Raw genomic sequence first — 19,022 nt, 5'->3', positions numbered from 1 at the left:
GATTACTATTTGCAAATAAAAAAATATAAAGATTTTAAGACTAGTAAGACTAGCATACTTCTTGTTCTTATAGATTCTGATTTTAAGGAGAAAAATTCATTATTCACACATGGGAGTGATAAAAACTAAATTCACTTTTTTCCACTGTCACGATAAATTTTTTTCTGGAAATCTTAGTTTGAGATATTAAGGATGATTAAAACATTGAATTCAGATGAGAATCCTACTAATGGTATGCCAACTTTGTCATCATTCACTGTGGAAGACTTTGCAGGTTGTTATCTTACTCTCCTGGATTTGTTTTGCTTTTATATTTTAAAAAAATAAGAATTTTTGAAGTGGGGTACACTGTTTGAAAATAGGAATTAAATTAAAAGCTTGTTTTTTGCAATCTAAAGTTCCTCAAATTAAAAGGTTGTTTACCTGTATGAACACAGTAGCATGCTGACAGAGAACCTCAATGAACAACCAATTTGTTAAGAACAGAGGAAATATCAGATGCATTGTATGCATGTAATTGTAGATGACAATTTAAAGTGCCTCATGAAAACATGTGTTACTGATTTCCTGGTAAACATTCTGAACTTCAGATATCGGAGGATGAATTAATTCCCACTTCAGTATGACAGTGTTAGTGTTCTTTAATTGCTGGCTTTCTTTATGCCAGACATATTTCAAAGCTCTTTTCCACACACATTAATGTATGAACAGAACCAGCACCATAATTTCTGAGATCAACCACAAAATGAAAATGCAAGACTTTATTCAAATATTATTAAGAATATCAAGGTGGCAACAGCGAGCAGTAAATCATGAGACCTTTCCGAAAATACTTTAAGAATTTGTTCATGATCCCAAAGCTACTAAGTAGAAAAGCTGAGATCTGAACTCAGGTAATTTTCAACAGCAGCCTGTAATTATATTTTCTATGCTATAATGTTTCTTCTCACCACATCATAGAAGACCTAAGTAAAAATGAAGTTACTTCTATGATGCATAACCTATCAGAAAAAGTCTTGAACTATAATAAACATGTAAATCATTTCTTTTCTTTTCTTTTTTTTTTTTTTGAGACGGAGCTTCTCTCGTGTTGCCCAGGCTGGAGTGCAATGGCGTGATCTAGGCTCACCGCAACATCCACCTCCCAGGTTCAAGTGATTCTCCAGCTTCAGCCTCCCGAGTAGCTGGGATTGCAGGCATGCGCCACTATGCTTGGCTAATTTTTGTATTTTTAGTAGAGACAGGGTTTCTCCATGTTAGTCAGGCTGGTCTTGAACTCCCGACCTCAGGTGATCCGCCGACCTCGGCCTCCCAAAGTGCTGGGGTTACAGGCGTGAGCCACCGCGCCCGGCCAGTGATTTCTACTTTTTAAACATACATTTAACAGCCTAATGCTATCAGTTTCAATATCCTTTTACAGTAGTTTTGTATATGCAAGTCATTCTTTATTCTCCTCCAAACCACAGTGCTTCAGGTTAACATATTCTGACTCAAGTTTAGCACACTCTGTTTCTCCTTCAAATCTAGATGAGAAGTAATAGTGAAAATCACAGTATATTTTTAGTGGAAACAATAAAACTCTTTTCCTAAAAATTATATTGAATTATTTATTGAAAGCTAATAATTTTACATTAAAAAATACATAAAATACATTTTGATAATAAATAATACATTTTGTTATTGATACACAGAATATTAAGTACCTATGTTTTCATACAGGATTTATTTATTTTTATTTAACACTTTAACATTTTGGTATAATTATATATATTATAAATACAATAATACTATATTATATAATAAATATATATTTATGTATTTACTATATATTGATTATATGTATAAGATATATAATAAATATATATTATTATATATCTAATCTCTATATTAATTATAATAGATAATTATATATCATAATGCATAATTAATATAATAGAGATTGCACATATGTAATATATATTTATATAATATATGTTTATGCCAAATTGCTTGTGTTAAATGAAACTTAAAATGTTACCTTTTGAACATTATTTAATCTACTATAGTATTTTTATTAATATTTCTTTAAAAATTAACGACATATATTTTAGCAGTGTGGGGTGTTATATTCCAAACAAAAATATAAAATCACAAAAATTGTGATTTTACAGTGCTAATAAGAATATTTTAGCAACTTTTTAAATTCATTGACAAATTGCTAAAATATGTGTATGTGTATGTATAATAGGAGATTTAAGGTTTACAGAAAAATTGACTTAAAACACAAAAATAATAAATATAAATTTTATTTTTCAACATGGTCTCTATCACATTCAAGACAGTTTTATAAGTGATGATAGCAATCAGTTAGTCCATCCCTAAATACCAGACAGTCCTGGGAAATTAACCAGATCAGTGCAGTTTTTATCTGAAGAAAAATTGATGCCCTTTATAGATTTTGTAAGATTAGGAAACAAAAATAAGTCAAAAGGAACTACGTCAAGACAGTAAACTTAATGCCTAATGACTTTCCATCAGAACTTTTACAAAATTCCCTTGTTTGATGAGAGGAATGAGCAGGAGCATTGTTTTGGTGTAGAAGAACTCTCTGGTGAAGTCTTCCAGGGTGTTTTTCTGCTAAAGCTTTGGCTAAATTTCCCAGAACACTCGCACAACAAGCAAATGTTACCATCCTTTGGTCCTCCAGAAAGACAACAAGCAAAATGCCTTGAGCATCTCACAAAACTGTTGCCATCACCTTTGTACTTGATTAATAATCTGGTTTTGTTATGACTATATCACCTCTTGGTAGCTGTTGCTTTGATTGTGCTTTTTTAAAATCAGAATCATGCTGTTAAAGCCATCTGTTGGTAGAACTCTTTGAAGACATGCTTCAGGATTTTGATCGCACTTGTTTGCAATTTCCATTGAATGCTTTGCTTTTGTCTTCAGTTGATCTGGGCACAACAGTTTTGGCACCTATCAAGTGGAAATTTTGCTCAATTTTAATGTTTAGGTCAGAATTCTGTAAGTTGGACCAGTTAAGATGTCTGTAGTGTTGGCTATCATTTCTGTTGTTAATCATTGGTCCTCTTCATATGGGCAAGAAGAAAATTAATTTTTTTCTTACAAATTGTTGTAGATGGTCTGTGATGGTGGGTTTTATCTTCAACACCATCTTGGCCCTTCTTAAAAATGAGTCTACTTGCAAACTGCTGATTTATATAGGACATTAACCTCATAAACTTTCCACAAAGCAGCAATGATTTCATCGTTTTTTCACCCAAGCATTACCATAGATTTGGTGTTTGTTCTTGCTTCCACTTGAGGAGAATTCATGTTGCTCTGATGGGGACTCTTTTCAAACTGATGCTTTACTCTTTTTAGTACCTCAAACTGGATCCTGTTAAGATATGTTACAACAAGTTACTGTAAGTTTATTTTGGTGCAAACAAATTTGAAATTCATGCATAGTCTTTTTCATAATATATGTTTTTCATGAACTTTTTAAAGACCTCTTATTATGTACATGTGTGTGTATAAAATTAGTTTTAGTTAGTTCAACATGTTATTTAATTAGCTATTGAGTACAATAAAATTTTGTCTATAGAAAATACTCTTGTTCCAATAAATTATTTTTGTACTTGATTCTTATGTTAAAAAAAGATAATTAGTATTGTGTCTCATATGAACTTATATGGACATAAGTTGTTTTTATAATTAGTTCCAGCATACTGAAATTGATTTATGAATTAAAATTAATCTTTGGTCTCTTTTCTTCAAAAATAATACAAGAAAGATAGAAACAATGAGACTCAGAATGAATGAAGGTAGAAGAGAGAGAGAGTGAGAGAGAGAGAGAGAGAGAGTAAGAGAGAAAACAAGTCCTGGTGTGAAAATATACTTGTGTGTTTTATCCAAAGATGAAATAGCTAACTGAGTTGTCCACAATAAAAAAGAATATTATGATTTATTTTTATTTTTGAAGAAGGAAAAATTAATAAATGTTTTATCCAATGCTTCTGTGAATCAAATATACTCCCAGATTATTTAAATGTGCTACATTAAAAATATGTTGCCTTTAAATAAGTGTAGTGATTCATATGTTTCACGGAGAAACATAACCAAATTGGTCAAATATTAGTAAACTGTACCGCTGTCAATAGGCCCAAAGCAGAGTTTGATTATAAAATGATTTTTTTATATACCACAGCACATGAACATGCTAATGTGGTTTAACCAACGATTTACTTTTACAAATAACAGGAAATAGAATCCTTGGTCCAATATTCATGATACAAGTTAAAATATAATTTATTTTTAAAAAGGTTGTGTAAGACATCCTCAGTTAACTTGATTTTTCTTGAGTTCATTGACAAATTGCTAATTTCATCAAATAACTTTAGATACAATTAATGGATATATTTCACTGTACTAAATTCAGTGTTTGGAAATTATATGATTAGACTTTTTTTCAAAAATTAACTGTGATTCATAATAAAACCAGTATGATTAAATGAAAAATTACTATTTTAAAGTGTTAAGGTTGTTTTAATAACTTTCTGAATAAAGTCTTATTTTATTTAGCATGCACTTTGACCTTTCAGACTGTATTAGTCTGTTTTCACACTGCTATGCAGGCCTACCTGAGGCTGTGTAATTTATAAAGAAAAGAAGTTTAATTGACTCACAGTTCTACATGGCTGCAGAGGCCTCAGGAAACGCAATCATGGCAGAAAGGAAAAGGGAAGCAAGGCATGTCTTACATGGTGACAAAAGAGAGACAGCATGAAGGGGGAAGTGCCACACACTTTCAAACAACCAGATCTTGTGAGAACTCACTCACTATCATGAGAACAGCAGGAGGACATCCATTCCCATGATTCAATCACCTCCTACCAGGCCCCTCTCCCGACACATGGGGATTTTTACAATCAGAGATGAGATTGGCAGGGGGCAGGGTGGACACAGAGTCAAATAGAATGACCAACCCAGCTGGAATTGCCCATAAAAAAATGGTTTTTAGAAGAATCTTGTGAGGTTTGCATAGATTTTATGTGGGTTTACTCGATTTGGAGAAAAATCTTGCCTACAGATATTTCTACAATAATACCTTCTCTATTTTGGGTTATTTCTGCTGGAGGTACAAGGGACAGTTTCCAAAAGCTTCCTATAGGCCCTCTAGTTTTACTAGTATTAGTGAGAAGATCTGAGGCACACACATAATCTCCTGTGAATGGATTCTCTGGCCTTTTGATCACTGAGCAGCTTAAGTTTGTATAGGAATACACTCATTTTTCCTGTACCACTCTTTTGTAAATTGTCTCTTAATTTTAATCTGGTTAGACTGGGCATTTTCTAAATCAAGTCCTCATTTTATTTTACTTAATGATTACTTTCTCAATTTATCTCTCCCCTCATGCATTTTACTATAAGTAGCAAGAAGAAACCAGATGACATCTTCAACACTTTGCATGGAAATCATCTCAGCTAAATATCAACATTCATCATTTAACAGGGGTGTTCAATCTTTTGGCTTCCATGGGCTAAACTGAATGAAGAATCATTGTCTTGGGCCACACATAAAATACACTAACAGTAATTATAGCTGATGAGCTAAAAATATATCACAAAAAGCTCATAATATTTAAGAAAGTTTTACAAATTTGTGTTATAAATTCTACGTTTTCTGCTACTGTGTAACAAGGATCTTTAATCATCCAATTTCCAATCACAAGTTCTTATTTTCTTTTGAACCTTCAAAAGCAACATCTTCAACCCTCATATTCCTTGCATCAGTTTGCTCAAGGACATATACACTTTTTATTATGCTTCTTAAAGTTCTTCTACTCTCCACTCACTGACCACTTCCAAAGACTCTCACATTTTAAGTTTCTGTTAAGATAGCATCCTACTTCCAGGTTCCAAAATCTGTTTTTTCTTACTGTTGTGCAACAAATGGCCACACATTTAGCAGCTTGCAGCCACTAATTCACTGTCTCACAGTTCTGTAGATGATAAGTTTCTTGGACTTGTCTGGCTTCTCTTAAGAACCACAGAAAGTTAAATTCAAATTGTTGGTTGGACTGGGCTCTTATCTGAAGGCTCTGGGCAATAATTCTTTTCCAAGCTCATTAAGGTTGCAGAAATAATCTATTTTCTTGTTTTTGCAAGTCTGAGGTACCTATTTCTTTGCTGGCTGTCAACTGGGATATGCTTTCTACATACATAGGCTACCTGCATTTCTTCTCATGAGACCTCTATCTTCAAACCAAAAGTGGTCTCTGGAAATGTTCTTACACTTTCAACCTTTGTGACTTCTTCCGTCATTAGCAAGAGAAAACTCTGCTTTTAAAGGAGTCACATAATTAGACTCAGTGAGGACATCTACTTTCTTCCATATTAGGCAACAAAAACACAAGAGTAACACCACAAGGTGAAGTTCATTGGGACTGTCTTAACATTATACCTAATACATCTAACAATTTAGAATTCGTGATTTGAACTAGACCAGGCCTTGAGAAAAATCAAGGTTTTCACTATATTGAACTTATAAGGACAGCTCAACTGCATGACAGCTATCTATTTGAATAGATTACTGCAAAATTAAATTTATAATTAATAGGTTCACACTCACCAGGATTCCATTTCTCCACTACTTTGCCCTACCAAGAAATAAATACTACCACTTTTCTACCTCAATTACCTTGCTCGGCCACAAAACTATTTACAAAAACTAGTCCTTTTAGTTAGAATCTAGGTTATAGCAAATATTTAAAGAGAAAATCATGACAGGCCTTCTCCTTGTCTTAAGATAAAGCTTATTTGTAAACTGGTGTAATTTTGATGTATTATTTGCTACCCCAAACAGAACAGTACTATATATATTAAAAACAAAACAAAACAAAACACTTCTCATCTTGTGTGTGTTCTAGCAATATGTTGTAGAAATGGCAGATATTAGTTATATTGAGGTCAGACTACATCCATTAAAGAATTCCTACATTTCTTACAAACTGGTCAAATTCTATTACATTCAGGATCACCTTCCTAGGCCTATGGAAGACTGGGGATAGCATGGGTGAAATCTGTTGTTTTACAATACTGTTTAAATTCTAATTCTTTTTCTTTCTTTGTTTTCTTTTCTTTTTTCTTATGGAGTCTTGCTCTGTCTCCCAGGTTAAAGTGCAGTGGGGCGATCTCAGTTCACTGCAACCTCTGCCCCCTGGGTTCAAGCAATTATCCTGCCTCAGCCTCCTGAGTAGCTGGTATTACAGATGCCCACCACCACGCCCGGCTAATTTTTGTACTTTTAGTAGAGATGGGGTTTCACCACATTTGTCAGGCTGGTCTCAAACTCTTGTCCTCGTGATCTGCCGGCCTCAGCCTCCCAAAGTGCTGGGATTACAGGCGTCAGCCACTATACCCTGCCTAATTTTTCTTTTTGTTGTGTGTCACAGCAAAATTAACTCTTCTTAGTTTATTCATTAAATTGAGGGTTAATCGTAGAATGTCAAACATGCAATATATTTAAATGATCTTCTTCCTCATTTATAACCAATTTCAAGCATCTTTTTTTATATTATTGAAGAAATTAAGAACTCTGGCAGGGAATGAACTATTCATGCTATGGTTGATATTTCTTTGTACATTTCTGTTTCTTATATCCTGATTCATGATTCTAATTAATAAATGGTATGATGGGCTATTTTCTGTGAATGAATTAGGGGAAGATTTTTCCTAGAAAGCAACTTTGCAACATGGTCAGAATATTGGAGGACACTCTGGGAAAGACACACTGTCTTAGTTTGTTTTCTGTTGCTTATGACAGAATATCTGACACCTAATTTATAAGGAAAATGGATTTATTTATTACAGTATGGAGGCTGGGAATTCTAAGGTTGAGAAGCTATATTCTAATGTGAGGCTCTTCTTGCTGGTGGGAACTGTCTACAGAGTACCTAGGTGCCCCAGAGCATCACATAGTGAAGGGACTGAGCGTGCTAGCTCAGGTCGGTCTTCTTATTCCTAAAAAGCCACGACTCCCACTCCTATGATAACCCATTTATCTATTATTGGATTAATCCACTCACAAGGGTGGGGACCTCATGAACTAATAACCTCTTAAAGGCCTCATCTCTCAACATTGCCATGTTGTATTTCAATTTCAACATGAGCTATAGAAAGGACAAATATTCAAACTATAGCACACCCTGAGAAATGGAAACATCTTTTCACTTCTTGTTTTAGACACCAGCCTTAGAGTTAACATCTAGAGTGAAAACATACATACACACACGTAGATACCCACACAAACTCATACAACATATATCTCCTCATCACATTGAAATTTAAAAGCTAGAATAAAATGCCCAGAAAAAAGGATAAAACACAAAATATGAAGACCTGCATTCAAGTAGATTAAGAGACAAAGTTTTTTATTATTTGTGTTTTGCAAAGGAAAGAATAAAATGAAATATATTTCATAATACTACAAAAAAAACCAAAGTTTTAAAATCTGTAACGAAACAAAGACTGAATTGCTCAGAAGCAATTCAAAAATGGACATATTTTTTAAATATCACATGGAAATGTTAGAAATGTTGAAAATAGTAGAAATTGATAGGGTCTAGTCTCCTGTGAAATTGAGCAATGCATATTCCCCAGCTTACAGAGAAGAATAAAATAGATCAATGTCAGTCAGAACCTAAAGCCTGAAGTGCTATCAGGCTAGGAGAATAAACAAAATATATTATGCTGTTGCTATGTGAACAAACTCCTCTTGAGTGTGAGAGAGTTTTTAACAAAAAATTCCACTAGAAGTACCAATGTATGAATAACTGTAGTCTTCACAGTAAAAGAAGATTATTAAATACTGTTATTCACTTGAAGTACTTTCTTTTCAATTTGCATTTTATAAGGGTTGCTACTTAAAGCCTTGTGACCTCTCAATTATAGTCAAGAAACTCAGCCACTTTGGGAAGTTAGTGGGTAATTTTCTTATATAAAATGGAAATGTCAAAGTCAGAATACTTATTAGACGAGTAATTCATGCAAACTACTCTTTAGATAATACGTTTCCTTTCTCACAAGAGTAATAATATAACTCAGAAATGTTCTTTATCAGAATTTCTTCAAAAGACACAATTAAAAAAATAGAAATACTAGTCACTAGGTGTGATATAAGATTTATAAAACACAAAACTGATAGACTGGTGTTTAATATGTATGTGTGTGTATGTATATGTATATGTATGTGCATATGTGTGTATATGTATATGTGTACATATGTATGCATGTGTATGTGTGTGTATCTATATATAAAGATTTTTTATAAATCAAGAAAGACAGGTAAACTAAAACCGGATAAGATACTTGAAGAGATATTGGGCCAAAAATATGAAAAAATAATCAACTACATTAACAGTCATGTAAATGCACAGTCATAAAAAACAAGACATTGCTACTGACTCAATTGAATTATTATAAGGAAAAGACTGGCAATGCTAAGTGTGTGTTTGTGAAGGTCTGTAGGTCTTTCATGTACTATCAATGGGAGTCAAAATCTACCACTAGCTAAAATTCCTAATAATTTTCTAGTAATGTAAAACATGAGTAAATAACTCATGGAAATGTGTGTAAGTATTCATCAAAAGTTATGAATAATAGTTTTATCCCACCATTATTCATAATTTAAAAAACAAATGTTCATCAACATTAAAATGGATACATAATGGTATAGAATCCTACACATCAAAGAAAACCAACTAACTAGAGATGTAAACAACATAAATGATTTTAGTCAACATAATGCCTAGCCAGTAAAGTCAAATTCAAAGGAATAGACTTTCTACAATTTATTTATATAAACTTCAAAAGCAGGCAAAATATATATATGGAACTAGAAGTCGTCACAAGGTTGTCTTGGAGAAAATGTAAGGGTGATCACTGTAAAAAGTTAAGAGGGAGGCTTCTGAGATGAAGGTAATATTATAATTCATGACCTGGATGAAGTTTACTTAGGTTCATTTTACTTAATGCATTGAAATGCATGCTTATGATATTTGCACTTTTGTGTATGCAGGTTTTATATTTTAAAATATTATTGATTAGAAATATGTTCAAAGTAGGGCCGAGCGCAGTGGCTCACACCTGTAATCCTAGCACTTCGGGAGGCCGAGGCAGGCAGATCACGAGGTCAGGAGATCAAGACCATCCTGGTTAACACGGTGAAACCCTGTCTCTATTAAAAATACAAAAAAATTAGCCGGGCATGGTGGTGGGCACTTGTATTCCCAGCTACTCAGGAGGTTGAAGCAGGAGAATGGCGTGAACCTGGGAGATGGAGTTTGCAGTGAGCCGAGATCGCGCCACTGCACTCCAGTCTGGGCGACAGAGTCAGACTCTGTCTCAAAAAAAAAAAAAAAAAAAAAAGGAAAGAAAGAAATACGTTCAAAGTATGCTAATAGAATTCAGAGTTACTTTTTAAATTTTCTCCTTGAAAAAAAATACAACCAATTATCCTCAAGAATATAATATGCCATAGATATTGCATATCCTACAAGCAAAGAAATGGGCACTAGAAATGTCCTTTAAATACTATCTAGAATATTCACTGAGATTTACCTATGAAGTAATTACTAGGCTATAAGTCAAAACACTAATGCAGGCTTCCGAACTTTATTTTTCTTCTTAGGTTAACCAACACATGTAACGAGAAGAGACAAAAATCTAGTACCTTTTAAATATTAGCTTGATATTTAAATTAGCTTGACACTTAAATATTAGTGTGGCTATTCCAGTAAAAATTAGTCATTATTGTAATTTTGTTTGTTAGTTAGTTTATATTTTGTGAGACTGTGTAACATAATATTTGAAAACATGAGGTTTTCAGATAGAGATGTACACTGTACTCGAGCCTTAGTGCTCGCTCTTAACAGTTATTTGCCTTCACCACCCTGTTTCTCATGTCTTTATTGGCAAAGAGCTGATTGTCATACTACTAATCTTACATGTTTCTCATGCAAGTAATGTAATTATGAAAATAAAGCACATCTCATCTCAAGATGCATGGCACACTGAAAATGATCATAAATATAATTGCATTAATTTACAAATAATAATGTATCATTCATAATAAAATAGGAAATAAAACCACTAAATAGAATTATCAGTGGAAATCTACTTATTTCAAAATTGTACTATGCTATGTACAACTAGTTTCTACTTCTCTCTGAGTCGCTCAGATAGTTCATAGTTCAGATTCTACTATTATATTTCATTGTATTAAATTCCCTTTTGCTTAATGAAACATGAAGTGCAGCTGAAACCTAAATTATAAAGTAATCAGTAACAGACATAATTGCAAATAGCCAACCCTAGAAGAATGGGATTTTGAGGTTGGCTATGTAATCTCCTCTAGGTTTTAAAGGCAAAAGAATGAAGTTTAACATCTTTAACATTAGAGAATGAAACCGAAGTAGTCTAAGGTGCACAGTGACAAAACTGTCATTTAAATAAGCACCTGTAGTGACCTGGAATAAAATGCCTACTGGCGGCATAACTATGGAGGAACAAATACTGACCAACATAGCATTTGTTCTGGGCACACAAAACACAGAGGTTATAGAGTGAGGGGGATAAATGCTTCTCACAATACTGAAAAATTGAAGAAAGAAAACAACATTTTCAGTTCCCTGTTGAAGAAATATCTAAAGAGTCCATAAGTTTTTATCATCAAAAGTCATACAAAGACTTTGTGACGGGTGGATATGAATTATGATGTCGATTGAACTGACAGACTTCCAGATTTCTTCTGTCAAAGTTATTCATTAGGAATATTGGAACCTGATAGCTGGAATAATGACATTCAGAAGTATTTAGATAATCTTGAGAAGCAAAGGTTCGAAATTCATTGAGTTTTTCTAGTCAGCAGAGGTGGTTACTCTTTCACTGTCTGATGAAATCTGACTTGCATTAATTGGAAATCCATTCAGACCTCAATTTAAGTAGCTATCTTTTAAGGGACTGTCAATTTGGTTCATCTTTACCATTCCTGAATGGGTCTTGATCTGTACTCCTGTTAACATCCCAGGCTATCCCAGGGTGTCAGTTAAGAAGTTGAACTTGGGATGGCAAAAGTATTGCAAGGTTTTTAAATCTATACCTTCAAAACCATGGGTAATTTGTGAGTTTGCTAAACTAAGAAGAAGGAAGGAAAAAGATGCTGAATTCAAAGTATTTTATCTAGCAGTTAGGAATTTTCTCTTTGTCTCTTTCTCGCTTTCTTTCTCTGTCACATGTCTGAAGCAGACTCAACAGTTTTATACTCAGCATGTGATTAAACACTAGAAATTTCTGGTTATAGTCAAGAACTGTTCTGTTCAGTACAGTATTCATTCATTAGCCAAATATGACTGCCAAACAATTGAAATGTGATTACTCTAAATCAAGATGTGTTTTAAGTGTAAAATATACACCATATTTTGAAGGCTTAATACAAAATAAAAGTAAAATATCATTAGTGCATTTTATATTAATTATGTTAAAGTGATATTTTAGATATATTAGATTAAATAAAACATATTATTAAAATATTTTCCATTTTAGTATGACTAAAAAAATTGTAAGACACATATGAATTTAACACTATATTTGTATTCAATACAATATTTTTAGAAGAAAGGATCTGAAGACTTTAAAAGATTGGGGTATTCAAGTGGACTTACGTGTTTTTGGTTTACCCATGTTTTAACTATGTCTCCCTAGCAGGCCTGGAAGCCACTTCCTTAACCAGTACTTGAACAATTCATTAGTGAAGAAAGAGCTAATATCCTTGGAAAAAGTTCAAATGATACATTATGGAATCCATTAGTAAAGATGGGGAATTGTAGCTATTGAGTTCTCAATGGGAATGATAGAATGAGCCCAGTTTTACTAATCATTGACCAATGCTTACAGTTATGACTATAGAGGACAGCAAGACAGAGTGGAGATTACTGTGGCATGAAGCTATTGGGCTGCCCTTCAGGATGCAGCACTTGTTCTAAATTAGTCACCGACAAATCATTCTCTTCCTCCCATATCCACAATGGAGAGGTCAGGTAACCAAAGAATAGATGTAAGAGAGGCACACAAACTGTGGGTGTTGTTTACGGGTCTTAGTATTTAATGCAAAAACGATTTCAGCAGGAGTGACCAAGACAGTCTCGACATTTCCTCAGTTAGACTAAAGTTTAGAAAGTCATCTTCCTGACTCTAGGCCCTGAACTCAATTTCCTTAAAGCATTTAGTTTGGAAAATACATAAGTTGTAATCTTTACTCCACAGCTTTGAAATGTAAATCTTTTTTAGGAGCCTTTACTACTCTTTCTCAAGGACCTAGGAGTCATCATTTTGAACTGTAACCATCGAGGAAGATAGGATCTCTATCTTCTGTTTTCTGTGGGAGCTTAAGAATGGGTTCCTTTGCTTCAAGTTGTGAAACTGCTTCCTGTCATGAAGATACCAGAAAATTCACTTTTCCTTTAAGTCAAGCCAGTCAGTAAGCACAGATGGCCAGTAAGCCACTCACCTCAGCTTCTAAAAGCTTTCATCTTTTTTTTTTTTTTTTTAGTGAAGCTGAGCTTAGACTAAATTCTGGCCTCTCTCCCTTATTGGGATACTTTTGAATAATGTGTTTTTTTTTTTTTTTTTTTTCCTGTTTAACTTAGTCCTCTGTGATTTTTGCTTTGACAAAAAAATTTTACAATGCTTCCACTGCTCCAGAAGCCTACGTTGACTTTCAGCCATTATATACTCAACATATTATGGGACCAGTAGGCAAAAAAAAGAGAAATGCAGTGGAGACTGAGATGTTATTTTTCTTACCCAAATTTGTTACCTTGTGAATGTAAGCACAATTATGCCAGGAACTTGTGATGTATTCCATTGTACCTCACAGTATTGCTAGTCTAGCCATAAAGTTAATGCAAGACCATAGAAACCCAATGTAAGCAGGGTGACTGAAGGTTGTTTATCCCTAAATAAAGATTTGAGTCATGCTACAACATATCAAACAGTGACTACCTAAGATGCATTTTGGTATTTAACTCAGAACATCTGAGGACAACAGAACATGCAAATAAGAAAAATGAATATGGAAAAAAGTAATGAAAGATAGTTGTTGCTAATTTTATGTACAGTCCAGTGACAATATACGGAAATAAGAGCAATATTAACTACCAATATTTTCTCCTTTGCTTTGTGGATATTAGGTGCACATTCATCTCTCTTTTTTCTACAGTTATTTTTTAGTTAAGTGTTGCCTTTGAGAGGCATTCAAAGGAGAAAGAAAAAGAGAAATTACATGTTTTCTTTCCTGTTTCTTGCCCTGGCAAGAGCTGTGGCGGGTATTTGTAGTTGACAGCAATCTCCAGGTGCCTTGGTGTTGAGTTCAGTAGATGCAGTGGGATTACGACTTGAGCATATTATGGGCTACAGCAGCAGTAGCAAGAATTTGAACCCCTCACTCAGCATAGCAGTGTGAGATTGTAGATGCTTGTTAACACAATTTTCATTTGGCTTGATGAGTCCTGCTGTGATATGTTTCTATAGCCAACATGTCTGCTATAATAAATATATATTCTATATATCTAGAATGAATATAATGCAATGAGTGCTAATGTATTTGGAAGTGAGAATAATTCCTATAATATTCAAATTGAATGGACATATAAAACTGATAAAAGCTCCATATTTTATTATTTAAGTCTATCATATGTATTTGTTTCTTTTTGAGACTGGGTCTTGCCCGGTCAACCAGGCTAAAGTGTAATGTCACAATCAGGGGTCACTGCAGCCTCAACCTCGTGGGCTCAAGCAGTCCTTCTGTCTAAGCCTCCCAAATTGCTGGGATTATAGACGTGAGCTTCCAAGCGCAGCCTATGATATTTATCTATAAAAAGCAGAAATGGAAAACAAATGTAAACAATCTCACAGAGAATTATAAGCCTATTTCACAAACAGATATTTTAATTTCATAAATAAAATACTACCAAACACAGCAACAGATCAGTAATAAAATCTGATAATATAACTTATGGCAAAAATGTAGTCATGCCAAAACAACTGAAAAGTCTAAAATATTTAATATAACTAATTATATTAAATAACTCGAGACATCTTATTAGATTAAGGGGATTGCTAAATTGCTCTTTTGGGAGTAAAATAATATTATTTGGGGGAAATGATGATTTAGTCACTTGGGAGAAAAGACGATCCTCAAAAGATTCGGTGTGTATAGAACTAAAAGAAAATATGACCAAGTATAAGAAAAATATAAGTATAAAAAAGAGACACATTTTATAATGCTCTGAAGGAAGTGTGTGTGGGAATTCAATTTACACAGCACAATGGAAAGATTACTTGAGTCGTAGATCATTACATAGATCCTCCTCAGGAATTCTCCAAATCTCTTGACTCTGAAACACTGTGGAATAGCCTGAGGTTCAAGCAAATTCTATCTTGTATTTCTGGATCAAATTTATATCTAGGCTATATATTTCTGTACACATCTCATGATGTGTCAGTTGAATTATCATTAGGTACATTTACCAGTTGCATATAAAATTCAATCAAAACCCTTGCACTCTGTGGGAGTAGAAGAGTTCTGATGCTAAATTGATTTGGGCCATCCTTTAAACACACTGAGTCTGAGGAAGTTTTTAGATTATTCTTTTAGATTGGTATAATTGTCCTGGGGTAGAAGTTCTTGTGTGGACGCATGTTATGTATATCATATGGGTATAAGTGTGTATGGACTGTGCCTTGTTACACAGTGTTTGGTTTAAACAAAAACCAAGAATGCTAAATATACGAGGAATTGCAAAAAAATGGGATTCAAATACGTGTCTAAATATATATTTTCAACAATCTACTAGATGCATTGTTACACAGCGTTTGATTTAAACAAAAACCAAGAATGCTATATATATATGCAAAAAAAGGGATTCAAATATGTGTCTAAATATATATTTTCAACAATCTACTGGAAATAAAAATGAAATTCAAATCAGATATGCTTAGGCTGATCTAGATACCCCACCTGCTTCAGGTACCAAGACAAAATCCACTGAAGACCAGCCTCCCACGGTGCGATTGGTGATCATACAAACACTGCTTCTTCTTTAGAGGTTGCAATATATCAGAAACAAGCAATATTCTTAGAAAGTGCAGTGACAAGGAATGGGGATAAGTTTTAAATTGTGGTTCAACATGCAATAGTAGACAAGTTTCACACCTGGAGGCAAAACAGAAGAAAGAGATTGATAGAGTTTCTGAGACTGCCATTAGTAGTTAAATGTTGTCTCAAGGTTGCCAATGCCTCGCAGTTGTGGAAATTTGCTGGTAAAAATCAAATGAATGTTCTCTACTATGAAAAGACATAAGTCAATATTTTGACCATGAACGAACACTTAGGAGAAAAGGCACCTGGATGTGTGTTAGGTTAGACATATTTTTCAACAAATAACACATTTTTTAAAGCACAGTGTTAAGGCATAATCACCATGAATAATTGAATACTGGAACAATTTGTATCGTATTTCATAACAGAAGCTCAGCTTTTCTGAGAGTCTCCTTTAGTGTTAATGAAATTACTTTAGTATTAAGGAAAGTCCTATTGTAGTGAACAAATGGACTCCCTAATACCTCAAGCATGAAAGAAGAATATTTCATTAGAGAGCTTAAAAAAAAAGTAGCTGGCTTGTGAAGAGAAGAAAGTAAGCATTAAGACTCAGAAGTGAGATAAAATGGATGTATTCTAGGTTCTAAAAGACAACTAGTATGTCTAAAGCTCAGTGAGGAAGAGGAAGCGTAGTAGGAAAGGGTTGTAAAGATAGAGGCCTGTGTACCACCGGCTTTAGGCTTTAGACATTGTTTGGAAATGACAGGAAGCAACTGAAGGATTTAAGAAATGTAGCTGAAATCTTCAGTCCATGAAGGTGAGTGTGAGGAACAGGAGCTCAACAGATGAACGTAGTGACAATGAGAAAACTGCAAAGCCAGCGGTATCAGTCTCCAAGAAGCTGATAGGTTTGGCAAGAGAAGAGACTGGAACTCAAAAAATCCACACATTCAGTTGGTTTAAGGGCACAATTTATTGTTGAAAAGACTACAGGCAAAAAAAACAAAAAACAAAAAAACAAAAAACAACTATGCCTTCAAGGGGCAATCAGTTTTAAATTAAGATAAAGACATAAAGTCATCCGGAAGTTTGCAGAGAACAAAGTAGAAGGAGGAATAGAGCATTAGATCAAATCATAGGACATGCAGAAAACAGGGAGATAAGATTTGGATGAAGTCGCTGTGACACAGACTAGTGGGAGACATAATGGAATGTTGATCAACCAAAATGGAAACAGACCGATTGTTGTAGACATACCATTGTAGTTCCCCCTGAGGAGAAAGATACCTAATTCCTGTAGTTAATACCACATATGGGTTGGAGCAGCAGTGCAGATGAAAGGTAATATTTTGTCAACTTAAAAAAATGTGATTTATTTCAAGGCCAGCCTGACCAACGTGAAGAAACCCCGTCTCTACTAAAAAATATAAAATTAGCTGGGTGTAGTGGTGTATGCCTGTCATCCCAGCTACTCAGGAGGCTGAGGCGGGAGAATTGCTTGAATCCAGGAGGCAGAGGTTGTGGTGAGCCGAGATCGTGCCATTGCACTCCAGCCTGGGCAACATGAGGGAAATTCTGTCTAAAAAAAAAAAAAAGTGATTAATTAATTTCGAAAATGAAACGAAACTTTTTTTTTTTTTTAAATAAAGTATTACATGCTGCAAGATGGCCATTCCATAAACTGGGAAGCACAACCTTCTGCTAAGACCAAAGGCAGGCACTTTGATGGAGGAGGGTTTCAGGTAGGAGTTTATGCTGAATGAGTTGGCTAAATATATATATTTAATAGATGGTAGGAGGAGCTATGAATATACATGAAGGTGGTCCTGACACATGTGTATTGAACAAACACACATGTAACATATACGCCATGTTCACTTTTGGGTAGAGACCTAACATTTAAATATACTGCAATTAGGCCCTGTATCTCCAAAGACCTTGTCAGGACAAGAAGACGTGCAAGTTTTCAGTCTCTGTAAACCAGGTAGAACCAGTCCCTGGTTAGTGATTTTCTTATCAGAAGAAGGTTACTGAAATCAATTTCTTGTCCAATCAAAGTTGTAGTTCCGGCTGGTGGAACAGGATGTCAGTTAGTCAGTGTCTATGAGCTGGATGAGTTGTAATTGTTTTAATATTGCTTATCTTGTGGCCAGTACTTGTTTACGTGCTAGAAAAAAAGAAAACTTCCTGTGATTATTAGAATATACTTTGTTCGTTAAGTGTAGAGGTACGTGACTTAATCCTTGCTTGGCAGAGGCTTAGGTCCTGTTTATTTGGTATCTCATTGCCAGAGAGTCTGTTCTGTCAGTCTTAGGATCTCTATTTTAACATTAATACTAGTCAGTTGTGCCTAAACTATAAAAGGCAGGGGTATAACTAGGCGGATCTGACCTCTCATCTCGTCATGGCTGGAAGTCAGGTTTAAGAGTTTGTCTGGGGTCCTGTTGGCCAAGAGGGTGTCTGTTCAGTTGTCCAGGCAGATGCTTAGGATTTTATTTTTAGTTTTACATACATGTATATAAATATAAATATATATTTATAATTGTATGTATATATATATATATTTGCATGCTCCTAGCCTATTACACTATCTAAAAATTACATTATCTCCATCAAAAAGTAAAAAAAAAAAAAAAATTAAACTTACAACTCAGGTAAAATAGCAATTAATAGAATCTTTCCCCAAAATGCCATAGGGATGTCATGCAATAACTCCATCTTTTCCTCTCATTCCACTGGTTGCCATGACATATCATCATCACTTTGGCCTTAGGAGGTAGCCAATATAAAAATGAAAAACATTCACTCTTCTGTAACAAAAATGCTCGTTATATTTGTGTAATATAGTTCACCCAAACTAAAATAAAATGTCTTTAAT

The 19,022-nt window shown here is 34.1% G+C and overlaps 1 long non-coding RNA gene across 1 annotated transcript in view; it reads right to left on the bottom strand.

Moving 5' to 3' along the window:
• Positions 1 to 2,269: 2,269 nt before the first annotated feature.
• The window catches only part of LOC117063624, a 35,941-nt gene continuing 19,188 nt past the window's right edge, over positions 2,270 to 19,022 (bottom strand). The window contains exon 2 of the long non-coding RNA XR_004429018.1: positions 2,270 to 3,382. This is a non-coding gene — a long non-coding RNA (uncharacterized LOC117063624). The remainder of the gene's footprint in view (positions 3,383 to 19,022) is intronic.

Source organism: Trachypithecus francoisi, unplaced genomic scaffold, assembly GCF_009764315.1.
Source record: "Trachypithecus francoisi isolate TF-2019V2 unplaced genomic scaffold, Tfra_2.0 Lachesis_group18, whole genome shotgun sequence".
Taxonomy (NCBI): Eukaryota; Metazoa; Chordata; class Mammalia; order Primates; family Cercopithecidae; genus Trachypithecus; species Trachypithecus francoisi.
This window is presented reverse-complemented; position numbering and strand designations above follow the sequence as displayed.